The sequence below is a fragment of the Crinia signifera genome, chromosome 2 (assembly GCF_055691185.1).
Source record: "Crinia signifera chromosome 2, ASM5569118v1, whole genome shotgun sequence".
In the NCBI taxonomy this organism is placed as follows: domain Eukaryota; kingdom Metazoa; phylum Chordata; class Amphibia; order Anura; family Myobatrachidae; genus Crinia; species Crinia signifera.
The window spans coordinates 88720959-88740685 of NC_139218.1; the positions used below are offsets into that span (position 1 = coordinate 88720959).

The 19727-nt window shown below is 41.7% G+C and overlaps 1 protein-coding gene across 2 annotated transcripts in view; it reads right to left on the reverse strand.

Annotated features, from left to right (window-relative positions):
• Positions 1-17559, reverse strand: part of P2RY8 (P2Y receptor family member 8) — a 56325-nt gene extending 38766 nt beyond the window's left edge. The window contains exons 1-2 of one of the 2 annotated variants that reach the window (XM_083172537.1): positions 17492-17559; positions 9607-9675 (exon numbers count right to left, since the gene is read on the reverse strand). The gene's annotated coding sequence lies outside the window, so the exon portion shown is untranslated. The remainder of the gene's footprint in view (positions 1-9606; positions 9676-17491) is intronic. The other variant, XM_083172538.1, reaches the window with a different exon arrangement.
• Positions 17560-19727: the final 2168 nt, after the last annotated feature.

Consider the following 19727-nt stretch of genomic DNA (forward strand, 5'->3'; position numbering starts at 1 on the left):
TCCCCATGTTTTTTAAAGCAGCAATCAATTACATGGCAAAATCAACCTGGTTTTGCAGTGCAATTGATTGCTGCTTTAAAAAACATGGGGAAACTCTCCCAAAATCTCTCACTTTCTGAAACTCTCACCCTATTACATTTGGCCCAAGGTGTTTTTTCACCTCACGGTTACGTCATTCACTGGGAGGGTGTCAGCGCACAAAGTCACTTACCACTACTTTTCTAAAACGTTATATTTAGTTACTAAGGGAGTAACTCTAGTGACCAGTGCTGCAGACACTCAAATTCAGCGCCATAAGAGCATAGACTCAAAACATTTCAACAAATCTAACTCTCTCTGCCTATGTTACAACAGACCCACCTGCAGCACACATGGTTTTGTCCATTAAAGAGAGAATTTGCCTATCATTTACCGTACTGTGACACCTTGATACATGTGGGAGAAATGGTATCAGTGCACATAATGTACTTCTCCCCCATAATACTCCTTCTCCCCCATAATGTGGGTTCATACATATGCCCCATTGTGCTTTATTCTCAAAGCAGGGAATAGCACTGATCACTCCAGCTGAATAATGTGGGTTACAGTACAGTAGGTACATTGAGGGAGATTGGTGGACTATTCAGGTAGACAAGGAGATTGTTATGCAGGGTAGACACCACGACGACCCGCTCACGATGCACATCGTGAGCGGGTCGTCAGTGTCTCGTCCAACCCGCTCACAGTGACGCGGGGGGGCACGACCCGCTCACGATGTGCACCGTGAGCGGGTCCGATCCAATGGCGACCCGCACCCGGCAGTATGGTCGTTATTCAGATCCTACCTGCAGCAGGTAGGATCTGAATAACGACCGACCGACCCGCAGGACCGCGCATCGGATCGGTATCGGTCCACACCAGGACAGAAAAGGGCCCAATCACCACACAATCTACATCCAATTGGTCGGAATTGGATCTAGATTGAGGGGATCGGGCCCTAGTCGTCGTGGTGTGTACCCAGCATTACTATTTCAGGGAGCCTCCTGCAGATTGCAGGAGGGTAGGCAGCTATGATACTGAGACCTACAAATTCATTGCTGAATGTAAACAAAAGTATGAAAGCTAATCCGGAAATATGTGAAGGCTAGGAATATACAATGTCATTTGCTTTTAAGTACACTCTTTGTATATACATTCTATTAAATTACATTATCTATATTGCAATTTACAGTGCCAATTGGTTTGCTAAATGCAATGCTTTCTAAGCCCCTGATGAAGTCATCTTATCGACAAAGTCATTATTGATGAAACTAGTTGGGGTGTTTCTCCTGAGTGACGCAGACTCTTCCTTTGACGCTGCTGACGTCCATCTGTCCGGTCCCGGCTTCCAGGCTCTAGCTGCTTGCGCGCTGTGCACCTGCCTGTGAGAAGTTCCACTCCTGCCGCCCAGGTTTTTATAATCTTAAGCTTAACTGCTGTTTTAAACTTCCATGTATGTGAGCATCTATAACAGTAAAAGTGTTTTTTACATTTACGCTCAACGTCCTCTTCCTATTACTTTATTTACTTCCCTATAAGACCTGTGAGTGCCTCCCAACTTTTGAGTTTTATATATATATATATATATATATATATATATATATATATATTTAACATTTAAAAATGGGGCGTGGCCTTCTGGGAGCTAGGCCACACCCATTTTTGAATGGACGAGGCACTTTGTCTTAACAGAACAAATTTTGGGGCTCTTTGTCTCGGATGGGTTGGCCACCCCAGCTCTAGAGGGTACTAAATAAATATAAAATAGAATCTGATTGGTTGCTAAGCACAATATCCCATCTACAATAGAACTCCCATCGGGAAGTAATGTCTCCCGCTTGATGGTTAAAGCCCCCGCACCCCCTTCCCCGCTGATTCAATTGCCACAAATTGCGGGTCCGCGTAGAGGGGGTGCATCATTTAACTTTTTATGTTTTATGACATGGGGGCAGGGACAAGTGATGTCAGCCTTATCTCCCCGGCCCCTCCCTCACTGACGTGTTGCCTCTCTGTGCAGAGAGGTGAAACTAAAAGTACAGTAGGCAAGTATGTGGTAAACCCACGTTGTGTCTAGTTTAGGCAGACTGTATGTGGAAGTTATTCCGCACATAATAGTTTCAAAATCAAAAGGGTGGCATTTGTAGGGTTAAAAATTGTGTTCATAACCAAGAGCTTTTTATGTACCAGCAGAAACAGCAGTGGAAGGCTGTATCAGAGGCGTTTATCTGCTGACAGGAGAAATGCTCTCAGAAAACATGCTAACATCCAAGCAGCTTTTCAGAAGCCCTTTAATTGCAATGCTTATAGGACAATGTTTCCTGAGCTGTTTTATAGTTAGTTAGGAAATGTACCATTTAGGATGAATGATTTATTTATTGTCATTATAGAACGAAAAAATATTACGCTGCACTTTACAGATAATATTTGGTCATTCGCATCTGTCCCTGATCCAGTGGAGCTTACAATCTATTGCCCTTATTCAGGTTCACTCGCAAAGGCAAATTCCTTCTCAAATGGACAAAACTATGGCCCTTATTCTGATTGAGTCGGATGGGTCCGAATGCGGATGGACAGCCGATGGTTGGTGTTTGTGCATGTGCAGAGGCGTATCTACGCATGTGCGAACACCTCATACGTACGAACACGGCGTGAGGTCCGTGCAGAAAATGATCGCACGGAACCATCCGAGCAGGGGGTGGAGAGTAGAGATGAGCGGGTTCGGATCCTAGAGATCCGAACCCCCACGAACTTACCTGATCTGAGGAAGGATCCGAGGAGTTCGCCGGTTCCCCCCATCTTTCCGAGTCCAAATCGAGGCTAAAACTTTATCATCCCGCGTCGGAGTCTCGCAAGACCTGGGGATATATAGTTCCCGGCGGTCGGCGCCATTTTATTAAAAGAATAACTCTTTTTACTGCAGGAGTATCACTATTTGTGCCGTATAATTCCATGTGAGCTGTGTCAGTCCATGGGTTCCGCCATCTGTGCCGTATAATACCTTGCGTGCCATCATGTGTGCTGTATCAGGTCAGGGGTGCCACCATCTGTGCCGTATTATTCCTGGGGTAAGCCAAGTCTGCCGTATAATTCATGGGTTGCTGCTTAGTGTGCTGTATTAGTCCAGGGGTGATGCTAAGTGTGCCATATCAGTCCAGGGGTGATGCTACCTGTGCCATATCAGTCCAGGGGTGAGCCAAGTCTGCCAAATAATTCCTGGGGTGAGCCAAGTGTGCTGTATAATTCATGTGGTGCTGCCAAGTGTGCTGTATTAGTGCCATATCAGTCCTAAGTGTGCCATATCAGTCCAGGGGTGAGCCAAGTCTGTCAAATAATTCCTGGGGTGAGCCAAGTCTGCCGTATAATTCATGGGGTGCTGCCAAGTGTGCTGTATTAGTCCAGGGCTGATGCTAAGTGTGCCGTATCAGTCTAGTGTTTGTGCCACCCACTTGTGTCGCTTATCATAGTTATCCAACTACTTTGGTGCAACCTTTTGGCATAAAAACAATATTGTGAGGTGTGAGGTGTTCAGAATAGACTGGAAATGAGTGGAGATGAATGCTATTGAGGTTAATAATGGCGTAGGAGCAAAAAAAACAAAACCCCAAATTCGCCGATTTTAGCAGTTTTTATGCTTTTTAAAAAAAAAATCAGAACCCAAAACCCAAACACAAAATGTTTAGGGGGTGTTTTGGCAAAACCCATTATAACCCAAAACCTGAAGGTAATCAGAACCCAAAACACAGAACACGAAAAGTGGCCCGTGCAGTGGAGAGGGGCGTGAAGGGCTGTTTGGGATCATTACCATATGCATACGCCCCACGTTTCATGGGCGTTCCCATGAAAATGCTGGGCGTACGTATGGTAATGCGGCCGTGATGCACGTGTGGGGGGCGGACAGCTGACATAGCCGGATGTCAGCTGCCCGCCCAGATCCCTGCTTTCATAGAGAAAAATGTCAGAGTGGTCTGTAGCACTCTGTGCTGTCTGACCACCCGGTCCATTATTCGATGGTCGGCGACCATCGGAGGATGGGGGAGGTTCCCACAGATGGAGAAGGTGTTCACATGAAACATCCACTCACGGTCCGTTCGGTCGGTGTTTTACCGCATTCGGACGGTGTGTGCGATCCGTACGGTCGGCGGGGCTAAGAACAATCGGTTCCTGTCCGAAATACGCATCCGTCCGATTCAACTAGAATAAGGGCCTATGTGCACTGCAGGTGGGGCAGATGTAACTTGTAAAGAGAGTTAGATTTGGGTGGGGTTTTACTTCAAAGTGACATATATATGGGTTGGGATCATTTGGTCTACATCATTATGGTTGACAGTCATTAGGTCGACACCATTAGGTCGACATGGGAAATGTTGACATGGGTCTAGGTCGACGTGGGAAAAGGTCGACACGGTTATAGGTCAAAAGGTCATTAGTTCGACAGGTCGTTAGTTCGACAATGTCTAGGTCGACAGTCAAAAGGTCAACATGGGATTTTTAACTATTTTTTTAACTGAATGTCAACACAGTCGACTTGGACACAGTTTAAAGTGCACCGCATCCCCTCGCATCGCTCGCTGCACTCGCTATGAGTCGGGCACGGTGCCTCCCTACGCTCGGCACACTATTTTATTCTCCCACCACGCCCTAGTGGATGTTAGGGCATTAAATACCACCTGCCGACACATGTCAGCTCAAAAAACAGTGGAAAACCCCATGTCGACCTTTTGACTGTCGACCTAGACACTATCGAACTAATGACCTGTCAAACTAATGACCTGTCAAACTAATGACCTTTCGACCTAGAACCATGTCGACCTAGACCCATGTCGACCTAATGACTGTCAACCATCATGCTGTAGACCAAAGGACCACATCCCATATAGGGTTATATATATTGCAGTGTAAAAATAAAGCATTTATTTTGCCTACACAGAAACAAAATAACTCACCCAAATTTAAATCTGTTTGCACATGTTACATCTGGCCACCCTCCACCCCCCCCATCCCTCCCTGCAGTGCACATGATTTTTTCCATTTGAGAAGGAATTTGCCTTTACGAGTGAACCAGAATAAGGGCCTATATTTCCTACTACACTAGGATGTTTATTATCATTATTATAATTATTTTGTGGCAGAAATTACATCTAATACATCTACTAGTACTGCTGGAGCTCCTGCAGGAAACCCACACAAATGTGAGAAGGACATACAAACCTCACACAGATAAGGTGTGTACACACTATATGATTTTTCAACCAATATTGTTCATTTTTTCTGATCGATATTGGTTAAAATATCGTTCAGTGTGTATGCTACGAATGACGAATGTTGAACGAAGATTCGCTGTTCCGCTGGTTGTTCATCAAGGTTGTCAGTCATTTGGTTATCTTTCAAAAAAAGCTTATATACTGTAGCTAGATCATTCATCGTTCATCATTCATCTTTTGTCCAGGACACTGATGAAGTTCAAGTGAAATTGGTCAACAGTGTCTTTCAGTGGATACATCGTCCAGTGTGTATGCACCGTTAGGCTCTTGGTTGAAATCAAACACATCACTTCAGCAGGAATGCAGTCGTTAGGTCGACAGTGTCAAGGTCAAACACTATTGGTCGACAGGCAGAAGATGGAAAAGGTCAACATGGGTTTTTCAAGGCTTTTTTTAAAACTGACTTGACCATACTTTACCATCCCTGTGTGCATAGAGGGAGAATACAATAGTGTGCCAAGTACAGCGAGGCACCGTGCTCAAAGATCGCTCGCCATGCAAGAGAATGCAGTACACTAATACGATGACCATTTTGACCTTTATCGACATTGACACAAAAACCCATGAAGAACTCATATTAAACATTTCCCATGTCGACCTTTTGCACGTGTCGACCTTTTGACCATATCAACCTTTTTCATGTGTTCGCCTTCTGCCTGTTGACCAATACTGGTAAACCTTTTTGACTGTCCACTAGGGAAATGCAGTCAGAGGAGGCAGTGCCTCCCCTGTCAATAATGATAAAAAATAATACAAAGAAGATACTTATGACACATATTCTGTGTCATAAGTATCTTCTTTATTTTAATCTAATCATTTTCAACTTTGCATAGAAGGCAGCGACAAGCAGAGGGCTGTAAAAGCCCATTTAAAAAACTAGTTTCTGAGGCACCTTTACAAGTGCCTCAGTGAAAGGAGCGTGCTTTCAGACAATATGAAAGCATGCCCCTTTCACTAAAGCTGATGTGATTGGGCACTGACAGTGACTGCATCCGGCTGTCACTGTCAGTCCTGTATAGGGAGAGAGAGAGAGCAGCGGTGGCAGCAGTGTGTCCTCCTACTGTGTGGGCTCTTCCCTTTTCTCCTCCCCAATGATCCTGTCTCTGTAAATGAGACAGGGAGCAGCATCCCCTTCTGCTATCTCTTCCCTTCCCTGTGCAGCCTTCAGTGCCGCCCGCCCCCTTTTCAGCTAAGCACGGTGCACACATGACTGGAAGAGCCAAGAGGAATGGGCAGAGGAGCAGCACCACAAGCAGCCATACCTGCAAATTGGAAGTAAGTAATGTATACTGGGGAAGGCGGGAGTCTGACATGTTCATGGGTACTGGGTGAGTGGGTGGGAGGGTGACCATGTGTACTGGGGGGCGCCAGACTGAAAATTTTATCTTGACTCCCTCCCCAGCACAAAAATATTCTGATCCCCCTACTGGTGCTGGAGCTCAGCCTGCTGATTTTCTGCAGTTGCAGGGGAGAGTTGTTTGCGAGAGCCTGGCCGGGAGCCTCACCAGCCACTGATCTCATTACATGCCCCTGCTGTCCACCTAGACCCTGTCATTCAAACGATCTGCACCATTTCAGCAGGCCTGCATAACAAACTAGAAATGTGACATCACAGCCTTATTTTTGTTGACAAACCAATTGATTGATATTTTCTGGAAGGATGACTCACTTCACACCAGATAAACTCACACCAGTTACAATAATTGTACCCTGCATGGGCACCTTTAGATAGATTGCTGCTCAATTTACAATGGGAGTCAGTCTCAATGAAATCTCACTAGCTCCAGAAAAGTAGGGCCTATGAAAAAACACCACAACCCCCTATATGGGCATCAATAGTTTGTCCAATAAAGGTAATGTTTCAGGACCTACAGTATGGGGGAAATTTACTAAGATGTATTCTACTTCACATGTGATGTTGCTATGGGCAACCAATCATAATCTACTTCTTATTTATTTAGCACCCTGATTGATTGCACATAGCAACATCACATGTGAAGTAGAATAAACATCTTATTAAATTTCCCCCAATATCTTTTAACCTCATTATGAAATTCCCTGTCATTTAAAAAAAAAAAAAAAGATTAAATATGGACTACAGAGACGTTCCTCTTTGGTAGTCAATATCCATTAATACTTTAAGATAAAAAAATGCACAACAATAAAGTGCTTACAAAGTCACCAAGTCAAAAAATATTGAGGACACCACGTGTTAGGCACATAATCAAATTGGGATGCGGTCAAAATCCTGGTGGTCGGAATCCCGGCGGTCGAAATACCGACACCGGAATCCCGAACGCCGCAATGCCAGCACATTGTCCCTCTATGGGTGTCCACGACACCCATAGAGGGAGAATAAAATAGTGTGCTGAGCGTAGCGAGGAACCGGGCCTGCTACGTGGCGATCCACAGCCCCCCCTTGTCGGCATTGTGGTGGTCGGGATTCCGGCATCCGTATTTCAACCGTCGGGATTCCGACCGCCAGGATTTCATACTGATCCCATCAACTTGGATATTACCGTATAAATTGCAGTCCATTTGGCAATGCTATTAGACAGCTTTTATTCACTTCAGTATAGTTCCAAAATGTGAAATGCAGTTTAAACTCTTTAGTAGATTCTGCAAATAGAGTATCCTGTCTCATATGACCATGTACTGTAGTATCACATGTTGGGAGACATAGAGAAGAATTGCACTTACGATACATACTGGATAGATAAAACAAAGCTGGGCAAAGATCCCAAAAGCAAACAGCAATAGATTGCCATCATTCTGGGTATCCAATATACAGAGATCCTTTATCTGAAGCGGAGTGTAGGTTCTCAGAATCCACCACTAATTGGAGTTTTCTATAGACTGCTCATGTGTGAAAATACGGAAACAATATGGCAGTGCATTCCACCAAAGTGGAAACGATGCTATGCATTCTGGGTTCGCTCCTCCGGGGTCATGCATCCCAGACTCAAGAAATCATAAATAATATATTACAAATGTTAAAAAGCATACAATTCTGGAATAAACTATTTAACTTATACTTTGCCAAGCTAACACTCCACGACTACTCATCAGATTGGTGAGTCATGAAAAAGGGAAGAGTCACTTTGAGAATAATTTGTGCAGTCATTTGAAGAAAATACAAATGATTTAACTTCGAATCAGCATTTTAGCCAGTTAGACAGATTACGTTGCTGGTATTAACCATGGAGAGCCATGCAGCCAGGCCTGTAGAGACCACCCACTAACAAGTACAGTAATACACACTTTGGCAAGCCTACAAGTATTGATAACTTCATGTCAAGTATAGTTTTACAAAAGGGCCTTATCCACAACTTCCAAGAAACAAATAATAGGGGTCAATACTGGGGGAGAGACTCCCATGGATAAAATATTCCAGTAACTTGCTCCTGAAAGACTTGAGCTATCGAGCAGTCCTATAGCAGATATCTGAAGGGTTTTACGCTTTTGTTATACACTAATACTCCTTGATATAAATGGAAATGAAGGTAAAAAACTAAACATACAGTTAGGGGCTATTTCAACTTGTCACTTCCATAACATTCTAAGACTAGAATAAGATTAGTCAGATCTAGGTGGTTTAACCCTTTGAGTGCCAAGGGAATTTGTCAAAATAGGTGTGAAAACTGCCCAGCAAACCTTTTTATTAACCCTTTAAGTGCCGACGTTGCTTTAAGAGATCCGCAAAATAGCCGTAAAGAAATGTCAGCGCCGCTAAGCACAACTGGATTACCTTAAACGACTTGGGGGTTTATTCTAGTTCATTCTTTCTGACAAAATCCTTCTTAGATGGACAAAACCATGTGCACTGCAGGGGGGCAGATGTAACATGTGCAGAGAGAATTAGATTTGGGTGAGTTATTTTTTTTCTGTGCAGGGAAAATACTGACTGCATGATTTTACACTTCAATATAGATCTCACTTTGAAGAAAATCCCCACCCAAATCTAATTCTCTCTGCACAAGTTACATCTGCCCCACCCGCAGTGCACATGGTTTTGTCCATCTAAGAAGGATTTTGTCAGAAAGAATGGACAAGAATAACCCCCTTTGTTAGTAAATCATTTAGATTTTGCCTATTGAATTTTGCACGGTTTGCATGAAAGTCTGTACTTATCTCAAGTCATTGACGCGTATAATTAAGAAAACCGACCTACTGTAACAGTAGCAATATATGCTGCAGCAAAGTTTCCTTCGTCTGTTAAAAAATCCACACAAATTATACCATACACAAATGTGAATATTATTATTATTAGTATGTGTTTACGTTTTCTAATGTATTTTTCTCGTTTATGACTTAATCTGATACATACCTTTAGTTTAGTACTGTTCATTTGCTTCTCTTCTGATCATCAAGAGAAATAGAGATCCACTGGAAGCCCCTTTAAAATATATTAAAATGTTGTTAAGGTCTTAATATTGTAAACACATAAACAACACCTCCTATCTGCATAGATGTATGTACAGACAAGGATAATAAATAGGAACTCAAGGCAGCTGTATGTGTCACAGTCATTTTGCACGGGGTGTTAAAGCAAAAACAGGATGTCTTGTGCTTTGATTACAAAACACAAAGAAAGGAGGGCTTAACAAGACAATACCCAGATAAAATGCATACTATTATATCGATCACCCACTTTTCAATTATAAAAGATATCCCATTGGCGGTCTTGCTGTAGTAAACATTTATTCAATAATATATCACTCATCAGATAAATATATTTAAAAATGTTGCGTAATAAAGAAATACATTGTTCTTTAAATAATTCTACAAACAGTATATCAAGTAAGTTGGTTTTTTGGCTAGGTCCTTTGGCGCTGCTTCTGATGCTTTGCTGCCTCACTGTTACAAGAAGGGACTATCCCTTAAAGTCCCAAGACGTTGCAAGTTTGGAAAAAAGAATTTAATACCAGTGTTGGCGCTGCATCAGTTAAGTATAGGGAGATGGAGGATACTTATCTTCGATTTCTGATGTTACGGCTTCTAGGCTTGTTCTTTCTTCCGTCATTATATCCTCATCGGGTATATGAAAAAGAAGATTTTTCAAGGGAAAAAGATATTAAGATGGGTTCTACAATACACAAAGGGTTCTTTTGTGCCCGGATGTGTGAATGGTTCCTACCTCACTTACACAGTATTGTAGTGAGGGGAAACCTATCTGGGTATCTTTTAATTTTCAAATTCAAGGAGAAGGCTGTACGTTGGCGTACCTTACTCACATGAAAACATGCTGTAACAGTCTCATCAAGGTATCTTTTAGATGGCGTACCGGTACTCACAATTGTCACTGTAGAAAGACTCTCATCAAGGTTTCTTTTTAGTTTCTGTAGAAACTTTATTTGGACATATAATAAGAGCACTTACAGCATAAAATATATTAAAAATATAATTAAAAACACCTTTTTGCTGTTGGAGGGTCGGTACGCATCCCTCGGAGGATTTGATCTGATCCAAGTATAATGCTGTAGACCGGTTCTACTGCATATACTTATGAAAAAACAAAGATCCTACCTTTCTCTCCGGGTGCGTCACGATACCAAGTTCCTTCAGCAAACATAAAAGGGTTTTAAGATAGCAAGTCCTCCTGCCTACACGTTTCGAGATTAGAATCTCTTTATCAAGGCATGGAGGAGATGCTTGCTGACTTGCTATTTATGTAGTGATCAATTAAAATGGTGGCATATCCGTTTCCTGTTTGGGAGGAGACTATTCCTCTGATTTCTGTTTAAAATAACTCTTTCTTACTTCTTACTTTATGCAAATGCTGGAGCTCTGTAAAAAATACTCTAATTGCACAGTGAATATATAGAAGTACAATTGTCTTGTTAAAAAACCCGTTTTCGTGTATGTCCGATGTGTAGGAGTCCCAATATGGCGGAGTTCTGTATACTTTATATATTAGACCTCCTTCCGGGTGTTCAAAGATGGCCGCCGCTCTGTATCATATATGTTCATCTGATAGACCTACTTCCAGGTGTTCAAAGATGGCCACCGCTCTGTATCAGCGCGTCCTTAAGGAGAGTGACTTGGGAGTCCCAATATGGCGCCCGATCATCATGGTGTCTTGATTTCTATTTTCCATGTGTTGGAGGCGGATGTTGCATTAAAGACCCGCCGGACGTGACGCTACAGGACTTTTTTAGCGAATTTCACCACTATAAAGTTTCTGTGAAGAGGTGTACCAAGATGGCCGGTGTTTCAGTATGCCCTGTGGCTTATATGTGGAGTAGCAAGATGTCTGATGTTTCTTAAAGGGAACTTTCTTCAGTGACAATCGTGAGTACCGGTACGCCATCTAAAAGATACCTTGATAAGACTGTTACAGCATGTTGTCATGTGAGCAAGGTACGCCAACGTACAGCCTTCTCCTTGAATTTGAAAAATAAAAGAACCCCAGATAGGTTTCCCCTCACTACAATACTGTGTAAGTGAGGTAGGAACCATTCACACATCCGGGCACAAAAGAACCCTTTGTGTATTGTAGAACCCATTTTAATATCTTTTTCCCTTGAAAAATCTTCTTTTTCTTATACCCGATGAGGATATACTGACGGAAGAAAGAACAAGCCTAGAAGCCGTAACATCAGAAATCGAAGATAAGTATCCTCCATCTCCCTATACTTAACTGATGCAGCGCCAACACTGGTACAGTATATCAAGTAAGGTGGATGCATACTAATCAGGAATGCTTTTATGCTTTTATGTATTTGAGTATATTGTACAGTATGTTTAATTGTTTTGCTAGGAATAAGGTTTACTGATGTATTTAATTGTTTATGATGTAAACATGGTATAAAATACCTACTATAAATATCTGTTCTATTTAGACACTGGTGCTATTTTTTTATTTAGATGGTTTTATATTTAATAACATCTATTTTTGCCATTCTATGATATCACCAATATGGAAAACTAATATAATCTTTATTTTGGCCTGGCTGTAAGGGAAGATGAAGACAAAACATAAGGAAAATCAGTTGTGTTCCTTGGGGTGCCGGACAGTTTCCCGACAGTCGGGATCCCGACAGTCAAAACCCTGACACTCGGGGTCCCGACAGCCACCGGCTATTCTCCCTCGCGAGGGTCCACGACCCCCATAAGAACCCCCATAGAGGGAGAATAGAATAGGTGGTGAGCGTAGCGAGCCACCGTGCCCCCAGTGTGGCGAGCGCAGCGAGCCCGCAAGGGGATTTGCTGCGCTTGCCATGCTGTCTGAGTCCGACCAGTCGGGATCCCGATGTGGGTTAATGACTGTCGGGATCCCGACTGTCGGGACCATATAGCACACCCGTTTCTTGCATATGCAGCTTATACAATATGTGTTGTATGTCATAGTTTCTGTCTAAACATATTTGCATTTAGGCATATAAGAATGATTTAAATATAGTTGTGGGCGGCAATAATATACTGAGAATAAGGAGGCACCATGATAAATGTGTCTCTGCCAATAATCCTTGCATTGTACTGTCTGTGATGAATTACTCACTTTACTTTGTAGAAGGACACTATGGAGGGTATTCAATGCTGGCTGCTATTTCCGACAGGAGAAGTTGCGGCTGCCGCCTATTCAATACTGCAGTCTCCGACAGCATTGAAGGCAAATTCCGACAAAACAGGTCTAACTTTAAAACAAGTATAATCTGTTTTGTCGGAAACGGCCACGGATTTTCGACTTCACAAATGCTTTTCGACAATTCGTGGCCATTTTTCTGTCAACACGCCCACTTTCTGACACTCGAGAGCCGGAGCATCAAATTCTGGCTGTCAAGTTTCTGTCGAGGTGAACGACAACGGCCTGGAATTCCGACTGTCGGGATGTTCCAACAGTCAGGATATCGAATTGAATACCTCCCTATTTCCTCCAAACTAGAACAGTTGGGAGACCATACAATAAGAACAGGGTAAGAAAGGGTTTATAGGCAGAATTCAGAAACCAACTCAGACAAGTACGTTTTATTTACGTATTGTCAATGAAATGTTGCATCTCAGTAATCTTAATTTTTTTTTTTATTCATAAGCAATGTGATAACACATGCTAAATACATTTACAGGACAACTGCAGCTTATGTATTGGTCTCAAAAAATACGTTTCATGATTCAAACAGCACTGCAAGGGCTAAAGTAGCAAAATAAAAATAAATAAATAAAGGTATTAATTATGTTACTATATTACTAATTAAAAAAAAAAGTTTTCCAATGGTGCAAAAGACCTAGAACATGACAGTAGACCATACTAGTGGACATGAGGAAGAAAGGACAAGCACAAGGCGAGTAGAGCAGCGCTATTAATGAGTGACAATACCAGATGATTGAAAATATATCACAATATTACTCAATTATAAAAATGACACGAAATTACAATAGTACAATAAAACAATACAATAATTGGTAGGGTGGGGAAGTAAAAGTAAACTGGAATGAATAGTTTAAAAACAATGACCACGCCTCAATGGATAAGTGTGAAGGGGATGATGGAAAGTTATCACTTGTGGGAACAAGGTAAGTGCACGTTACCAAATGATGAATTCAGATCCTTTCTGGATATAACAAGGCTGGTATCCTCACGATGTTTACGGCTAGGTGGATTGCCGCTGGAGGAGAAGATGTATTGCCGCTCACTTGAATATTCAGTCCTCCTATTGGGGTGAATGACTGATAATAACTTGAGTCACCGGAGGGATCCTTGGAGCGGTACACCCAATTTGGTGTCACTGAAGGGAAGTAGGAATCAGGCTTCTGTGCACAGTTAGAAACTCACTGATGCAGATGATAGATGGCATCCATAGTGATCACCTGGAGATGCTGTGCACGGTGTCCGCTGATGTGAATGGAAAAAGGGTATTGGTTTTGGAATGAGCAATGTCCGCAACAAGTGGGTGATCCGCACACACTATCCAGAGGCTTTGTTCTGTCACTAACGCGTTTCACTGCGTCCTGCAGCTTTATCAAAGGTGTTTTGGCTGTGTACCTGGCTCAGGTATATATACCCTACTTAATGAGATAGAATAGGTGGAATAGGCATCTGCATTCCACCTATTCTACAACATATATATCTTTATACAACTCTCCATAAAATATATTCGCTCTGGATGTGGCATTATCTGGATTTATGGCATAATAAGATCACAATGGTGCTATACAGCCTGACATCTACCTACAGAGCGACCTTTAACCCCGATCACGTGATCGGAACCAATATATTTAAATAGAGAGTTTCTGCATAAATTTCTATTATGAATTAAACATATATATTATTTATGGAGATTTATGTCTGCCTCCTCATTTTTATATTATTTTGTTGTACTGTTTATGAAATTGCACTGATGATTGGACCTCACAGGTGTATTGATTCTCTCATTAAGTAGGGTATATATACCTGAGCCAGGTACACAGCCAAAACACCTTTGATAAAGCTGCAGGACGCAGTGAAACGTCTTAGTGACAGAACAAAGCCTCTGGATAGTGTGTGCGGATCACCCACTTGTTGCGGACATTGCTCATTCCAAAACCAATACCCTTTTTCCATTCACATCAGCGGACACCGTGCACAGCATCTCCAGGTGATCACTATCATCTGCATCAGTGAGTTTCTAACTGTATACGGAAGCCTGATTCCTACTCCCCTTCAGTGACACCAAATTGGGTGTACCGCTCCAAGGATCCCTCCGGTGACTCAAGTTATTATCAATCATTCACCCCAATAGGAGGACTGAATATTCAAGTGAGCGGCAATACATCTTCTCCTCCAGCGGCAATCCACATAGCCGTAATCATCGTGAGGATACCAGCCTTGTTATATCCAGAAAGGATCTGAATTCATCATTTGGTAACGTGCACTTACCTTGTCCCCACAAGTGATAACTTTCCATCATCCCCTTGTGATATATTTTCAATCATCTGGTATTGTCACTCATTTATAGCGCTGCTCGACTCGCCTTGTGCTTGTCCTTTCTTCCTCGTTTTCTAGTGGGGAGTGACTACCCCCACATTTGAGCAGCTGCTTTCTTGGGGACACAGCCTCTGTTAAAGCGCCTGATTATTCCTAGTAAAATAATTTCTGTTTTATACTAGTGGACATGCCTGGCTTAAGTGGATGTCACATCATGTGGGACCATGCTTAATGGCTCTGGCAGGCACAAACAGTAACACCCCTTCTACACCGGCACCCGGCAAAATGACCCGGCATTTTTGAGTGCCAGGTCATTTTGCCGGGTGCATGCTGACCCCATTTCACACCACACGCAAATTACCGGGTTAAAGCTTTTCAACCTAGGAATTTGCTGAAAAAAAACAGTTTTTTCTCTGGTGTGAAAGGGTCAATGTGGGTCTTAAATCCCCGTACCCTGGTCAAGAGCAAGGTCAGAGTGCCAGGATTTAAGACCCTTTCACACCAAAGAAAAACCTGGGTTTTTCAGAAAATTCCCAGGTGGAAGAGCTTTAACCCGGTACTTTGCTTCTGGTGTGAAAGGGGTATAAGCATACTTATTTGAGATATTTAACACATTTGTTCTGTTCAAATATTTTCTCTGGGTTGTTTTCTATTTTACCACAACAGTCAGTTTCATCTGACGTGGAAGATGTGACAGTCACACTTGCAAAGATGTTTTGATCTTTCACCCAGTTGATCACGTGTAGAAGTTATATAAAGGTAACATGGACGTGCTCTTTTCTAAGGCATAGGAACAACTTATATAAACCTATTGGTGACAAATTATATATAGTCCACAAATAAATCTTTTGTATATTAATGAGTGAACCATACATTTTGCAAAGTATACAGATTCAATACTTATTATTATAAAATAGCTTACCATGTAAATGCAATTAATAGTTTGCTGGTTTCTACACAACTAGAATACATGTTTGTATACTAGGAATATCTGGCATGCAACTCAAATATGGCAAAAGAGAAACTAACATTTTCTTTGAAAACAAATTAATTTGCATAAGCATTAAACAACTCCAGCGATACAGGGCTGCCCCTGGAATGATATAATCAGGATCCCATTGAGACCACACCCCTTTAACTTAGACCACGACCCTTTGGGGCACACTTGCAAGGTGTATGCAGAGCGTACCAGGTGACACGAGTTTTTATACAGTACATTTTCCACAATATATATATATTCACAAAATCTTAAGAATTATCCTAACAGTGTATTTAACTTAAAATATTATATTAATACATTAACAGTACGGTTTATATTAACAACATAGCAAATAACAATAAATAAAATTATATTTCTATCATGGCAACTAGTGAAAATAACACAAATCTGTGATTTTATCATATCAACTAGTGATCAGAACAAATCATTTAGAATCCTATCATACAAAGAAGTTTCATTGCACACCTTTCATATGTGTATTACTGTAGTTATATTTGCACTATGAGATAACCTAAAATTCCAGTTCAAGAATAGGAAATGCCTAGTGCTCCAGCTGCTGTGTAACTACACATCCCAGCATGCCCTGCCACTGTTACGCAACAAGGTGATGCCAAAAATGTTCAATTGTAAACAGACTTTATTGTCTGCTACTTGAGTTTGCATATCACTTTTAATCTCTTCCTCTGTCTGTTATATAGTATTATATAGTTCATTATGAACACCCCCCCTGTCTGCTTCCCAGTGTCTACATACTCCTCAATAATATAAGTCTGTGAGCTTGCTGTAGAAAATACATAGCAAACACCTCTTGAATGTAATTACAGTGCACTACAGAGCATTTTAAATAAATCCCAATATATAGTATAGGCTAGATGCTATTAAAAATGTAGGTGACAAATATACAATGTTAGAAGCTCTGTATCAGATGCAGAACACTGGCAAGGAGGGAAATGGAACATTTGGTCCAAAAGTAAGAGATTTCAGTTGATTGCTCTTGTTGATGTGTGGATCACAACAAAAGAAAAAGTATGTTTACTATACTTGTACTGTACATGTAAACCTTTTCTTAATTTATACAGCATTTTTAAATAAAATAAACATAAAAAAATAAAGCTTCCCATAGGCTGCTAAAACTGTACTGAAAATAACATGCAAAAAAATAGCGTACTTCAGAAACCAACTCACAAATATGCTTTGTTTAGCAGGTCATGAAAAAGATGCATTCAGCAGATAAGAAAAGTAGGATTTTATTCTAAAAGTAGGATAAAGTGACATTCAAGCTAAACATGTACACTAGCTAATGCTTACCCACAGTGTAAAGCAGTCGGTTCCCAGACAGCATTGTCATCTTGCCCTCAATTGAGAGAGATAAGTTAAAGAAGACAGGAAATGAAATTAGTTTTTACAATTCAACTTTTTTTCGGCTATACTGGCAGAAGAGGCGGGGTATACCTAACTGAACTCTTGTGTTTGACCACATTTCTTCTACTACTATTTTACTTCTGCATTGCTTAGCCAATTGCAGCACTGGGCATTTTAGACAAGGAGTGTGTAAGAACACAGATCAAACACACTACTGCAAGTGCATTGAAAACTGTTGTTAATGATGATGATGGATATTAATTAAAGGCAGTATGTGACACCATGAACATATTATGGCCACACAGGGACCAACCTTTGCACATTAAGGGCCTTATTCTGGTTGGTGCGGCTGGGCCGTACGCGTACGTTCCGGGGTTTTTCATGATCTGCGCATGCGTACATTCGCTAATGCGCAGGCGCGAACACTCCACAACGCTTACGGACGGGTCTCTCCGTGCGAAAAAACCTGTTCGCGAGAGTACGGGCATTGGGGGCGGCATAGGGGCGTGTTGAGGGGAGCGGCCGAAATAATGAGGGAAAATGGGTGTAAATGTGGGCATACACGGGGGTGTGCACCAAAAATGAGCGGTGCTACTACCGCACGATCGCCTAAAGCACCGTTCATTTCGGACACAAAACAGGCGGCCGCCAACCGCCGGCTCAGACCACCCCTACAGATACCGCATGCCTGCGTGCGCCTGGGTTTGCTAATTTACGCTGATTACTACTCAAACACATACACCTGAATGTAATAAGCAATGCTGCAGTCTATTAAGTCCAAACCATGATTTCACTACCTGCAAGCCACACACAGCACTCAAACACATTGGAAGCTTATCTTTCTATACTTCTCTACATTTAAAGGTTTGTTTAATTTAAGGTAAGAATCTTTTTAAGACCTGCTTATATATGCTAAGGTAGGTATTTGTTAAACAGTTAGACACATTCACTACGTGCTTTCATAGACTTTACACAGTAGCACACTCAATCTACACAAGTCGACATGTGTCAACGTGTTCACTCTAATACAAACATAGGTTTTGTATTTATGATACAATAACATAACCCACATTTAAGCCCATGCCCACTATTTTGCACACAATCTTTGTATAGTACCCAAAATACAGAACTGTACCACTATCTGATCTGCTATGAATTGGATTTTACTACACTCTGGATGTAAGATGCCACCAATCACATTATTGCACTCACATCTCTCTAACAAAGGATTCCTACATCTGCTTATGACACTGTAAAATCATATATATTTAAAAAGTTATACATGTTTGTTCACAAGCAATTTTCTCATGTTTGGCCGATTCACACATCTTTTTTTAGGGAGGACACATATGCATTCCTACACAAATGTACCTTTTGACCCTTGTTTGTCTGCCTCACCCACTCCATGAGGAAAGCATTGTTCTGGACCTGCTTTTACCTACTACTGTAGGAGCTACCTCACCTGCACACAAACTGCTTTCTCACCTATTAAGTTGCTCTGCACATGTGCTGACACAAACTAATTAGCAGGGAAAAGTTGGATAGGAACATGGGAATGGCCATGGAGAGGGTTACACATGGGAAACTTCTACCACACTTCAACAAATGTTCAAAAATACCCTGGTCAGTAAGTACACATAAATCTAGTATTTGTTTCACACAAGAAATTACATATACAACAATTTTGTTTTAATTGGTAAAATAAATTTATTTGCTGTTCAGCATCACAGCTTATTTGACACTTTAATGTCATAAATCAAATAAACAAATAAAATAGACACAAAAATAAAAAAACAGCCAGAACAAGAGGTTGCATATCTCCAAACATGTGTTACCCTGCAAATGCAATGGTGAAAGAAATGGGGACACCAGAATACGTACTGCAACAACCAGGGTGAATAAGAACTTTAATGCCCATGGCACGAAAATGGATCGATGGCCAACTCAGGAAGTGGATGTCCAGTGCAATTTAAACATTTGGGGTCCAACCACAGAGGAAGTGAACCAGGTCTCATTATTTGGGCCCTTTTTTCACCCTTTTAGATGGGGCCTTGGGGACAGGGGCCTTTGGCTCAGATGGCTTGCGGCGTCTTCCCCTAGTGGACACAGGAGGGTCAGCAGAGGTGGAAGGTTGGGGAGCAGCTTGGGGTGGGCCAGCAGATGGGGGATTGTCCCTTAGGGA